Source organism: Podarcis liolepis (assembly GCF_965112155.1).
Source record: "Podarcis liolepis genome assembly, chromosome: 7".
NCBI classification, from domain to species: domain Eukaryota; kingdom Metazoa; phylum Chordata; class Lepidosauria; order Squamata; family Lacertidae; genus Podarcis; species Podarcis liolepis.
In genome coordinates, this window is record NC_139561.1 from 39,229,950 (window position 1) to 39,241,326 (window position 11,377).

General features: G+C 44.1%; 1 protein-coding gene across 1 annotated transcript in view; it reads left to right on the plus strand.

Moving 5' to 3' along the window:
• Window positions 1-11,377, plus strand: part of SDR42E1 (short chain dehydrogenase/reductase family 42E, member 1) — a 986,520-nt gene that overhangs the window by 888,530 nt on the left and 86,613 nt on the right. The gene's annotated exons all lie outside the window — the stretch shown is intronic.

Genomic DNA, 11,377 nt, shown 5'->3' on the forward strand with positions numbered 1-11,377 from the left:
TTACAAACCAATGCATCCAGTGTGATAAATGCTACTTCTTTGTTCTGAATAATACCTGGTAAGATTTCCATGATGCGGGGAAGAGATTGAATGCAGCAGGTTTGGAGAATGATGAGGGGGAGAAGTATTGCAGAAGCAATTGGGCATAATCCAGTGTTCTCTGTAAGGTTGCAAGCAGAACAGTGGATTTAATGTTGTGCAACAGAAGAATCCAATGAAATGGTTGTGCTACCAGGAACTTCTTGGGCAACAGATTGTGCACAATAAAGTTATGAGCCACCGGCTCTTGCACAACAACTTTTCCCCACCAGAACAGGTATACCTATAAATATGAAATTCTTTCCATTCTCAAGGGCTGACGTTGATTGAATCTCTCATTGTATCCTCCTTCCCCTATTCCTCACACTTTGCTCATATCAGATATCCCTACAACAAATCCCTCTCAAACCCTTCTGAAGTATACAGCTATTTGTGGGAGAGCTGAGGTCACCTAATACAAAGGTGAAGAAATATTTTCAGACCAGGGGTTGGAAGAGACCCCAGAAGGGACCTCTGTGGGAAGCCTCTATGCTTTCCAGCAATGTTCCTGCAGTAGCTGATGGCCAGTAAATGGAAGATAATTTAATGTTTGGATGAGTGAGGCACTGAGTAAACCCTGGGGAAAAATCTGTACCCACTGCCTTGTGGGATAGAAGAAGAAATGGTCAAGGAGTAAACCCTACACAAATCCAGAGTGGAGTCCCTATGATGGTTGGATGGTGCATTGTATGCCTCCTTCCAGCAACTCCTGCAGCTGGTGCCAAACGTATTGCTCTGCTTTCCTTTGGACCACATCAGCAAGGCCGAGAGGGAGGTCTTGTCATCTGGGCAGCTCAGGACCTCCATACACATTGCCCAGGCTTGAAAAGAAAGAGAGAGAGGTACTAGTGGCAAGGGTGTTTGCATACTGGGAGAGACGTGTGGGGTGTCATTTTTTTCAAGCCTCCAATTGACTTGGGAAACTATCTGAGATATTTCTGTTTGGGCAAGTGGGGGAGGGAATGACAATCATTTCTAGGTTAGTTGAAGGTGAGTAGAGGACAGCTTGTCTCTCTCCCTAGTTTTAAAAGAAATAAAGATCACAGGCTATTAAAAGGCTATTTGATTCTCCTCCTGCAGTGATTATTCATATACATGGATGAGGAAATTATATATTTTATTGGAGGCATTTAATTAAAGTGGATTTTTTAACAAGCACTTTCCTCTCAATTATCTGTGTTTTCAACGAAACATTTCCCCCTTAAAACCTTGAATTTAGTTTGAGTAAATAGAAACGATAACATAATTTAAAGAACAATGAGTTTATGAGTGCCCATGAATGATCAATGGAACTCACGTGTTTTCTTTCCCCCCTTTTTTGTACGAGGTTAAATGACTCATGAAATGTTGCACGGAACAACTGATAGCTGTAAATGTCGGGCCCTGCCGGCAATCTCCTAAATGCAATATTGATTTTAAAGATTAACAATATTTTCCGAGCTTGTGGATGTCAAAAATTAAGCCAGATGTCCGACTACCCATCTATACAATCAGAATAAAGCTCCAAATGAACATCCTAGTTGAAATAAATGTCGCTTTTGTGGTACTCTAATCCTGCTCAAAGCTCTAGTGAGTTTGTTGTCTTCAATACCTATCCATAGTCAGCATACAAATAGATCCCAAGTTGGATTAGTGGAGTCCGCCCCCACTTTTGGGGAATTATTAATTTTCCCATTTATTGTTAGCTCCACACAGAAGCAGTTCCTTCATCACAACCAAATAAGAATACAAAATAAATAGCTTGCTCTCTTGATAGCATCCTGCCATGATTGCCAACCCTTAACTCAACTATTGGGAACCCTTTTCAGACCAAAAACCTCATTTCCTTCTGGGACCCACATGAAAGTGCTGGGCAAGGCCAGAGGCAAAAATGGATAGCACAATTAATGTACATTTTTCCTTTGAGCTACACTGCTCTCTGTCCTCCATCCAGGTGCAAAATTCCAGACAGGCAAAAACCTCAAGTGAGGAGTGTGGTGTTGGGAGATGGGGTGTGACTAAGGAGAAGGTTCAGCCTAGGAGAGTTGCAAGGGCTTAGAGGGCTGCATTTGGCCCTTAGGCCTGTAGTTCCCCACCCCTGCTTAACCAAATTCAGTTAACAGTTTGCTAACCAACTATATTCTCACGGGGGAGAAGGGACACACACAGAGAGAGAGCTGGTACCAGTGGCTGGATTTGTTGGGCGCCTACTAAGGGCCACACCTCTGAAAGGAGCCTATTGCACTTGCCTCAGGTGGCAGAAGTGCAAGATGTGGCACTCTGTCCACCCCGCCGCTTCATTGCTGAGAGGGGGGCGTTCTGGCATGCAACAATGCTTTGAGAAGTGCCTTAGCTCCCGTCAAGTTCCGAGTTCCATGTTGCTGATTGGCTCCTCTGCCCTGGGGGCGGGATGCCAATCAGCAGCACCTTGAAGAACGCCCTGGCTCCCACTGAGTTTGGTGAGAGCTGGTGTGTCACAGTCGCAGAAGGGGTGCATGGCAAGAGGGCCAGGAGGTAGCAATTCCCGTTTTGCCTCAGGTGGTGAAATGAGATGGGCAGCCCCTGATGCAAACATTGACAGGGGTGAGCTGATGGAGACAGTGGCAACCTCCACCTGCCTTCTGCTCCCTAACTTTGAGTGGGTGTAGTGAGAAAGGGCAAGTGGGTGTTGCCTTGCAGAGGGGAAGGGAAGACCACAGAGAGGGGAGACTTCTGAGGGAAGATTGCCCACAGGCCCCTGGAAACCTGAAGCCAGAATCGCACCCACCCAGCATGCACAAACCAATAGCATGTGACAGTCTCTACACACAGACAACTATATTAGTGCAGAGAGCTATATTCGGCAATATCTACCTTTTTCATGAGGGGGGAGAAAATTGCTCCAATTGGGGTTGTGGGGAGAAACAAAGCGGGCAAAAAAAAATGAGGACTGAGCATACTCACTAGTCATAGAATGTTGAATGTCTGTTGAGGAACAAAATGGAAAACAAAGGTGGGGTGGAATGGAGTATCCTGGAAGAGGGCACAGCTAGGACAGGCATACCCAACATACTGCAGCATTTTGCTACAGATGCTACAGATCCCATTTGTCATGGTGACCAGCAGCTATCGATACACCCATTCAACAGAGATTTGTCTGCTCATACTTTATAGTCATCTAAGCCAGCCTTTCCTAACATCTGTTGGGACCCCAGTTGTTGTTGGACTACACCTCCCAAATCATCCCTGGCCAAATGGCCTTGCTGCCTAGGGATGATGGGGGCTGTAATTCAACCACATTTGGGGGACCTTGTGTTTGGAAAGGCTGATCTAAGCCAAAGGCCATCAAGGTTATGTTAACTTGGAAGATTGGAAAACCTCTTGCTCTGCTATTTGCTTGTTTCCTTAGAGTGCCCTTCAAGCCTCTCTTTAATGACAATAAGGCTTTTTATTGAGTTCACCGTCAAGCCCTCCTATCCATCACAGCACTGAAAGGAATAGAAACAATAACAACTTGATTATCTCTTTACGTTTAAACTAATTATACCTTTCTGGCTTTCAGGATCAATCCTGAGATGATGCCCTACTGCAGATGCCAGCTTGTCAATATTTTATATGTTTAATAATAAATGTAGATATTTATGGCTTTACCAAGCCATAAGTTGCCTTGCGGTACTTTTTAAATTTCATTTTAAGAGGAGAGGAAAACAGCAAAGAGAAAACAGAAGCTTGGCTAATCAGAGCCTGGGTGTGTCGGTGAAATGCAGCCAAGCCAAAATGCTCTCCGCACCAAGTTGCACTGCCCTATTTATGGCAATAGATGCTGGTCCATTGGGGCAAATGGGGCACTGACCCACCAACCTCAGTCTGCCCTAAGTCAGCCGCAATCTGCCTTCTTACTTGTGTCCAGTTCTGGGGCTTTCAGATTCCTCCTCCTTAGTCCTTATGTTATCCTTGTAGAACTCAGCAGAGGGTAGGAAGATAGAGACAAAACTAGAATTACTTGGCTCGGTCTTCTTACTGGCCCTTTGGCTCCACCTACTGTTGGACTCCCTGCCTTCTACCCTACCAGTTCCAATGGGCAACAGCCACCACTGAGCAACAGAATGGAGGGAGGGAAGTCAATTTTGGAAGAGGGATTTGAGGGTTCACTACCATCTGGGGGTTTTCCTGCTAGTTGCAAGCTGCCATCTGCCATTATTTTTCCCAAAAATCTACATCCCCTAAGAGCAGGGCTTTTTTTCAGCCGGAACTCACCGGGACTCAGTTCCAGAATCTCTCAGATGGGCCCCATTGTCATTATAAGAGAATGAGGGAGGTGTTCATTGTGACTTCCAGCACCTCTTTTCGTATAAAAACAGCACTGCCCAAGAGTAACATTACTTGTTGATGTGGAGGTGCTCTGATGGGGGTTTTGGGTCGAGAGTTGGTGGCCACTCAGTGATGGGCACCAGCAGGAATTCTGTGCGATGGGAGCAGGTTTCATCCCACAACATTTCATCCCTGCTGCCGACCCAAGGGCTGGAGGAATCAGCTCCTTTTCATCAGAATAGCAAAGGGTTATGGCAGTGGACACCATTTATTTCTTTTGGGGGAAAGTATTGTGTAGTGGTGAGCATCATCTGGGAAGAATGTCAGAAATAAGCTGTGGACAGCAGTCTGACAGGAGCCAAGAGCCATGGAACAAGCCCATAATCAGGACCAGAGGACAAAATGGGAGGCCAGACCAAAGACTATCCAAGGCTACAGGGACACACTAGAGCTTTGGAGAAGCATGTGGCTCAAGCAATGCTCAGCTGGAGGAGGAAACCCTTTTATGCCTCATCCTTTCCAGGAGGATCCAATAGCCAGCCTATGTGGGTGGAGTCAGTCCAGGGCTTAAATGAGATGGTTGCCAACTGCAGTTAATTTGAACACCACACATATTGCTGTGCCTCCTGCCAAGGAGATACAGTATATTCTCTGTCCTTCCCCATATATGAGTGATGCCTCCACCCTAGAGAGTGAGCTATCTGCAGATTTTATCATGCCTGTATCAGGTGCCTGATCAATTGGTGCCTTGCCAGAGAGGATACACCTATGCAGGGTTTTTAATCAATTAATGTAACCAATCAATCAATTAGAACTGTGATTACCCTTTGAAGAAAACAGCTTCGGGCAAAGGGTTTTCGTGCCAACATCTCAGCCTTCCCTTTGGCGTATCTCAAAAGGTGTGTGAGCGATTATGTCATTCAGGAAGTGAAATGGCTGTTTTGTTAGATTCATTATTCCTTTTGCTGGTATTATTTCTGAATTATCCTAGCTTATTCAGACTGGGAGCTTTTAGACAGATAAGTGTCTGCGATCATTTTTCAGCTCATCATCCTATTAGCCGTAATGAGAAAATACTTCTCAACTGGGCGATTACTCTTCCAAAAAGATCCCCGGTGAATGATCCTACAGACATTAATGACTGTTATTCACTGCTGCCCTGATGCCGGGAGTGGGAATTAGAGAGACAAACAGCACCCCAAATCCTCAGGCTGCAGGCAAGATCCTAAAGAAGGGGAAGGCATATAGGATGTCCTGAGCCCCCGCAGCCCAAGGGGGAGAAATGGCCGGTAGTTTAATTCTTTATTGGCACACAGGCTTCTGGCGGCTAAGTAGCGACCATCCCCACCCCAGGCTTGTGCTCTGAGCTGGACTGTTGTAGCAACAGTGTGACCATGCCTCTACCCAAACTTAAGTACCCTCATTTGAAGGGACACACACAAGCAGCCTGAGACTTCTCCTACACAGAAGTTGTCACTTCCTGGTCCTGGGGGACAGTGGGAAAGGGAGCAGAGGGGAAGCTGCCACCTCCCCCCCCCCAGCACCATCGCTCCTCTGCTCCTGGCACATCCTGCCTTTCCTCCAGCCTTGACTCCTGTCCAAGGTCCTGCACCTTCTCCCCCATCTTTGACTACCTAGACTCTTCCCTTTCCTCCTGCCCTGGTTCCTGCCTCGTGGGCAGCACAAAACTCACTGCCTCCTTCCCCTGTATCAGCCTCTCGCCCTGTGGCTTTCACCACACACTCCTCCGAGCCCTGCCAGTCCCTGACAGTTTGAAATAGCCAAGAGTTCTAAAATAAAATTTCCCTCTCAGGATAGTGCCCCACCTCCCCACCACCACCACTTTATGTTCTCCAGTCTCCAAACTAGGTCCCTGTCCTCTTAAGCTCTAAGCACCATGCAGACTCCAATTTCCTCCCCCTGTTGTAGAGAAAGTGGATGCTGAGAAGTTAGTCTCTCTTCCTCTCATGTAACTAGAGCTCGGATACATCCAACAAAGCTAGTTGTTGGAAGATTCAGACACAAGAAACAACTTCTTCATGCAGTGCATGGTTAAAAACTATGGAATTTGCTCTCATAAGGAGTGGTGGTGACCAACCTGGATGGCTTTAAAAGAGTATTAGTCAGCACCATGGAATGATTTATGATACTATGTACTGTGTCTGCTGTCAAAGACAGTACAATATACCTCTGAATGCCAGTTGCTGGGAAGAGTGTTGATGCACTCAGGTCCTGCTCACAACCTTCCCAGATGCATCTGGTCTGCCATTGTAAGAACAGGATGCTGGACTAGATGGTCCATTGGCCTGATCCAGCAGTCCTCTCCTTGTGCTCTTAAGTTGGATAAATTACTTCTCTTTCTTTTTTCCTCTGGAATGAAAAATAATTTAGTTTCATCCCCAAAATGAAGTTTGTCGAGGGAGCCTTGGCTACCAGCCTGGAACTCACGATCTGCGAAGATTCACGCAAATACAGCTTCACTTGCAAGAACATCCAAAGGCAGAAAAAGCAAGATGCAAACAGAGGCAAGCCAAAATGTGATTTTTGAATTTGTAGACATATTCAGATTCATTTCTCCCACTGTTTGCCCAGCTGCAAATCTCAATTGATTTTCAGCAAGCTCAAAACAGAGGCGTGCAGGTAGCCTATGCTGTAGCATGTAATTTTAAGAATCAGATAAAATTATTTGTAAATGTCTCTTTCCTTTTTTCCTCTTATCACTCTGCTTTCCTTCTTTAAATGCATTCTGCCTGTATCCCCATCGCTTTACCATATTATTTTATTCAAGCTCTTGTTCCAACATCAGAGACCTGCAGCCTTCTGTTGCCTGTGATATGGTGTTTATCATTTTGGTATTCTCTTTATAAAAATAAAAACATAAAAAATCATTACCAAGTTGTCAGGAGCATGGCAACTATCCAAAAATAAATTAAAATAAAAAATCAAATACTTTTTTATTATTATTCCTTTTGTTTTCCACTTCTTATGCTAGCATATGCAATGAACTCATTTTCACATGATATCTGTGTGGCATCTAATTTGTGTTTCTACAAAAACAGCTGATTTACTATACCGGTCACATTCACTTGTCATTATTAAACCAGATGTGGAGAACCTCTGGCCCTCCAGTTTTTGCTGCATTACAACTCCTATTACCCACAGCCATTGACCATACCTGCAGGGACTGAAGGGTGGAGTAGTTTAGCAACATCTGGAGGGCCAAAGGTTCCCCCCACCTGCTCTAAACCACAGTTAAACTAAGCTATGGTTTAGCTGTGAACTCACACTGTTGGTTAGGGAAGGGGATAATTCTATTCAGCTTGCATTTAAAGGAGAATCTACCTAATTTGCACATTTGGAACAGATCAAAACACAGCCATCCTTCAAAAGTTGCACTTCTCCAAATTCTGCATGTTCTCCAGCCAAGCAGTCTGAACAGAAAAATGCATACGTTGGGGTAATGCGTGCATACAAATGAATCTATTAGTGAAAATAACATACAAACATTCATTGTGTACAGGAAAATTGCTTTACAAAAAAATAAAAAAGGTATATATTACATTTTCTCCCTCTCTCATAATATTACAACCTGGGGCCATCCAATGAAATGAGATGTTGGAAGATTAAGGACAAAAATAGTGCTTCTTCTCACAGTGCATAGTTAAACTATGGGATTTGTTCCGACAAGATGTAATGAAGGCCACCAACATGGATGTTTTTAAGAGTATTAGGCAAATCCATGGAGGAGAAGACTATCAGTGGCTCTGAGGCATAACGGTTATGTACTATCTCTCAATACTAGTTGCTTGGATATAGGCCTTTGGTTTGATAAAGCAGGGCTCTTCATATCTACATTATTGTGATGTGCTCCAATAGATAATGTAGTCCCTGCTTTTGAAGCTGACTCAAGTTTCTTCAAGGGCAGCCCTCTGTACAACACTCTGTAATTGTTATATATATCCAATATGCTTCTTGAGAGGGCTCTACAATGTTTTGATGCAACTCTGGCTTGGGCTATCCATTCACAGCATCCCCACCCTTGCCTGCAGACGGAGCTAATACCTCAAAGTCTCCACTTCAGTGTCCAGCGCAGTCAGTTGAAAGAGACTAAATGGCAATTTGATCAAGCCCTAAAATGTGTTCCATTAACTTGGTTCATTGCGACGAGTTTATTGCGTGGAACTAATAGATACCGGTATCCCCCCCCCTTTATACATAATACAATGTACTGCATAATAAGATTCCATTTATTATTTCATCAACTCTGTACAGTTTGATTATGGATGACAGACACGAGGAAAAACATTAATCACAAGGCAGTGCTAACAAGAAATCCTGGGCTGTCACTTCTTATCAAAAAAATTCCTTCAAATTATTTAATCTAGGCTTGCCAGGGTTTCTTCTCTTGCCCCCCTCCCTATTCTTTCAAGCACTTGGAAATGTAAAATAAATAAGGCAACCTTGAGCTGAATTTAAGTAATGTTGCCACTTCCCCCCACTTCTCTGCACTGTGCAGAATTAGACAGAATAAAGCAAATGAGAAGCAGGAAGGAGAAAACAATAAAGCCTCATTGTTTTCTAAAGAATGAAATTTAATAACTTTAGAAAGCCATTTCTCTGGCAGGCTGGGCCTTGTGGTCATTATCCAATAATTTAACATAAAGTGTTCCCGGAAAGACATCTTCATTGAAGGATGGTTTTAAATTGATTCCTCCTCCTTTCTCCTTCTTTTTATTGTTGAAAAACTCAGTAAAAGAATTTTAAAAGATAGGGTTTTCTTTTCTTTCTTTTTTTTTATTCCAGATGAACTCCCCACACGTAATACCAAAGTCAGTAATTGTCATTCTAGCATTGCAGATATTGGTTCTGGAAATGTTTATATATTATCAAAATGAGGTTTCGAAATGAGCTACCGTGCCTATAAAAAAGAAAAAGGGGGGAAAGAGGGATAATATTGTTTCATGGAAACTAATTGGAAACTTGTTTTTGACTAAAGTAGTTATTATTTCCATTAAGGCAGGCTGGAAGAACATGAAATTCACCTTTTTATCTTCCTTCCAGCCCTGCTGTCGTAGGTTATTTATTCAAGCTGAAATTAAAACCTGACAAAATCCCGGGGAGGTATTTCATACCAGTAAAAGATTATTCTTCTGGAAAGAAAGTTTTATATGAAATTTCATTATGTTGTTAGAGATGCATTTGTTATATGAAATGGAATGCATAATTCAAAGATATGTGCTTCCCTCTATAGAAGAAGAGCTGTCATGTGATAAGAACGCAATATAACCACACTGGGGTCTCCAACGCTTCCCCCAGTCAAGAGATGAACTGACCTATTAAGGAGATTTCCTTTCTTTCAATCATTCATTTATTGTTCTTCTGCTATTGAAGTGCCCCAGAACTTGTCAACATGGTGCCCATGGGCACCAGTATGCCCCCCAGTACCTCCTATAGCACCTGCAAAAGACCTTGATCGATATCTCCTTAAGTCTCCACAATGCATGAAAGACAGTTTGCTGTCCTTGCTCAATTCCTGTTTGCAGTGGCTCAGACTCTGAATAGAATACTCTACATAGAATACCCTGTCCATCCTTAAATGTGCTCACATTTCATTGGATGCCAGGACTGGATATCCCGCCCACCATCCCTTCTGAAAGAAGAAAAGTGGTAACAGTGTGGCAGAGACTGAGGTGGGTGGTTTTTTATGGGAGGTGGTATGCCCATACCATTTTGTGGCCATGTCCCTTTTTCAGATGAGGCAGTCACTTTGTGTTATGCCACACCACCATGGCATCTGCTTTGTGTTTTTTATATATGAGAGAGAGAGAGAGGACAGAATTTTTTTGACTCATGTCCATGACATACCCTGGACTGGGATGGAGAACCTTTCTCAGCTCAAGGTCCACAGCACCACATGGGCAAGGTCCTGCAAGAGGCAATGATGATGATCCTGAAGCAGGGGTGAGGAACCCTCTGCCTCTCATTCTGAATGTGGATTTCAAAGCCTCTGTCTCCTGCAATTGGGATTTCCTCTACTCTGTGTCATCTCTTCCCAAGCCATGCCCCTATCCCTTGGTCACCCATCCAGCCACCTGTCCTTGCTCCATGGTCTGTTGGGTGTTTTTACCTTGATGGAATATGCCATTGAATGGTAAGAATTCTTCTTGGGGATAGAGAGGGCTGGGTTTTAGGGTTGTGGTGTAGAAGTCTCTGTATTTTGCATGCACGGATGATGCGTAGCCTACTATACATAAGGTGACACATCCATTGCTCTAGTAGTAGATAGGTAGCCGTGTTGGTCTGCCATAGTCAAAATAAAAAAAATTCCTTCCAGTAGCACCTTAAAGACCAACTAAGTTAGTTCTTGGTATGAGCTTTCGTGTGCATGCATATCTGAAGAAGTGTGCATGCACACGAAAGCTCATACCAAGAACTAACTTAGTTGGTCTTTAAGGTGCTACTGGAAGGAATTTTTTTTATTTTGATCCATTGCTCTGTCTATAATTTCTCCACCCACTTTTCCTTCTGTCCTCACCCACTTTCAGCTCCAGCCCCACTCATTATTGGTGCACAGCCCCTGGGAAGGTGCCCATGCGGTAATGTAGCCCCTGAGCTGGAAAAGCTGTAGCTGTCATCAAGGAATGGTCAACAGTGGGTTGACCATCACTATCAAGCAGGAGTAGCATGATCTGCAGGACCAAGGACAGCAGCAAGGTAACAGCCATGTGGCTTTCATGGGAGCCTTACCCACCTAATCTCTTGTTGTGTGATTACCATTGTGTATGGGGAAGAGTGTGTCAGGGGCTGGGTTGTGGGCTACAGTCTGAGATGAGTCAGGTGCCATGAAAAAGGTCAGTGGACAGAACTCAGTGGGCATGTCAGGACTGAGGGGCAAGGCAACAGTCAGAAACAAAGACCACGTTAGGACTGAAGGATAACCAGGAAGACCTCAGACCTCTGGAAGACTTTGTTGCTTTGGCTCAGCTGGATGAGAAAGCCCAGTATATTCCTTCCTGCTTGGAAAGTCCAG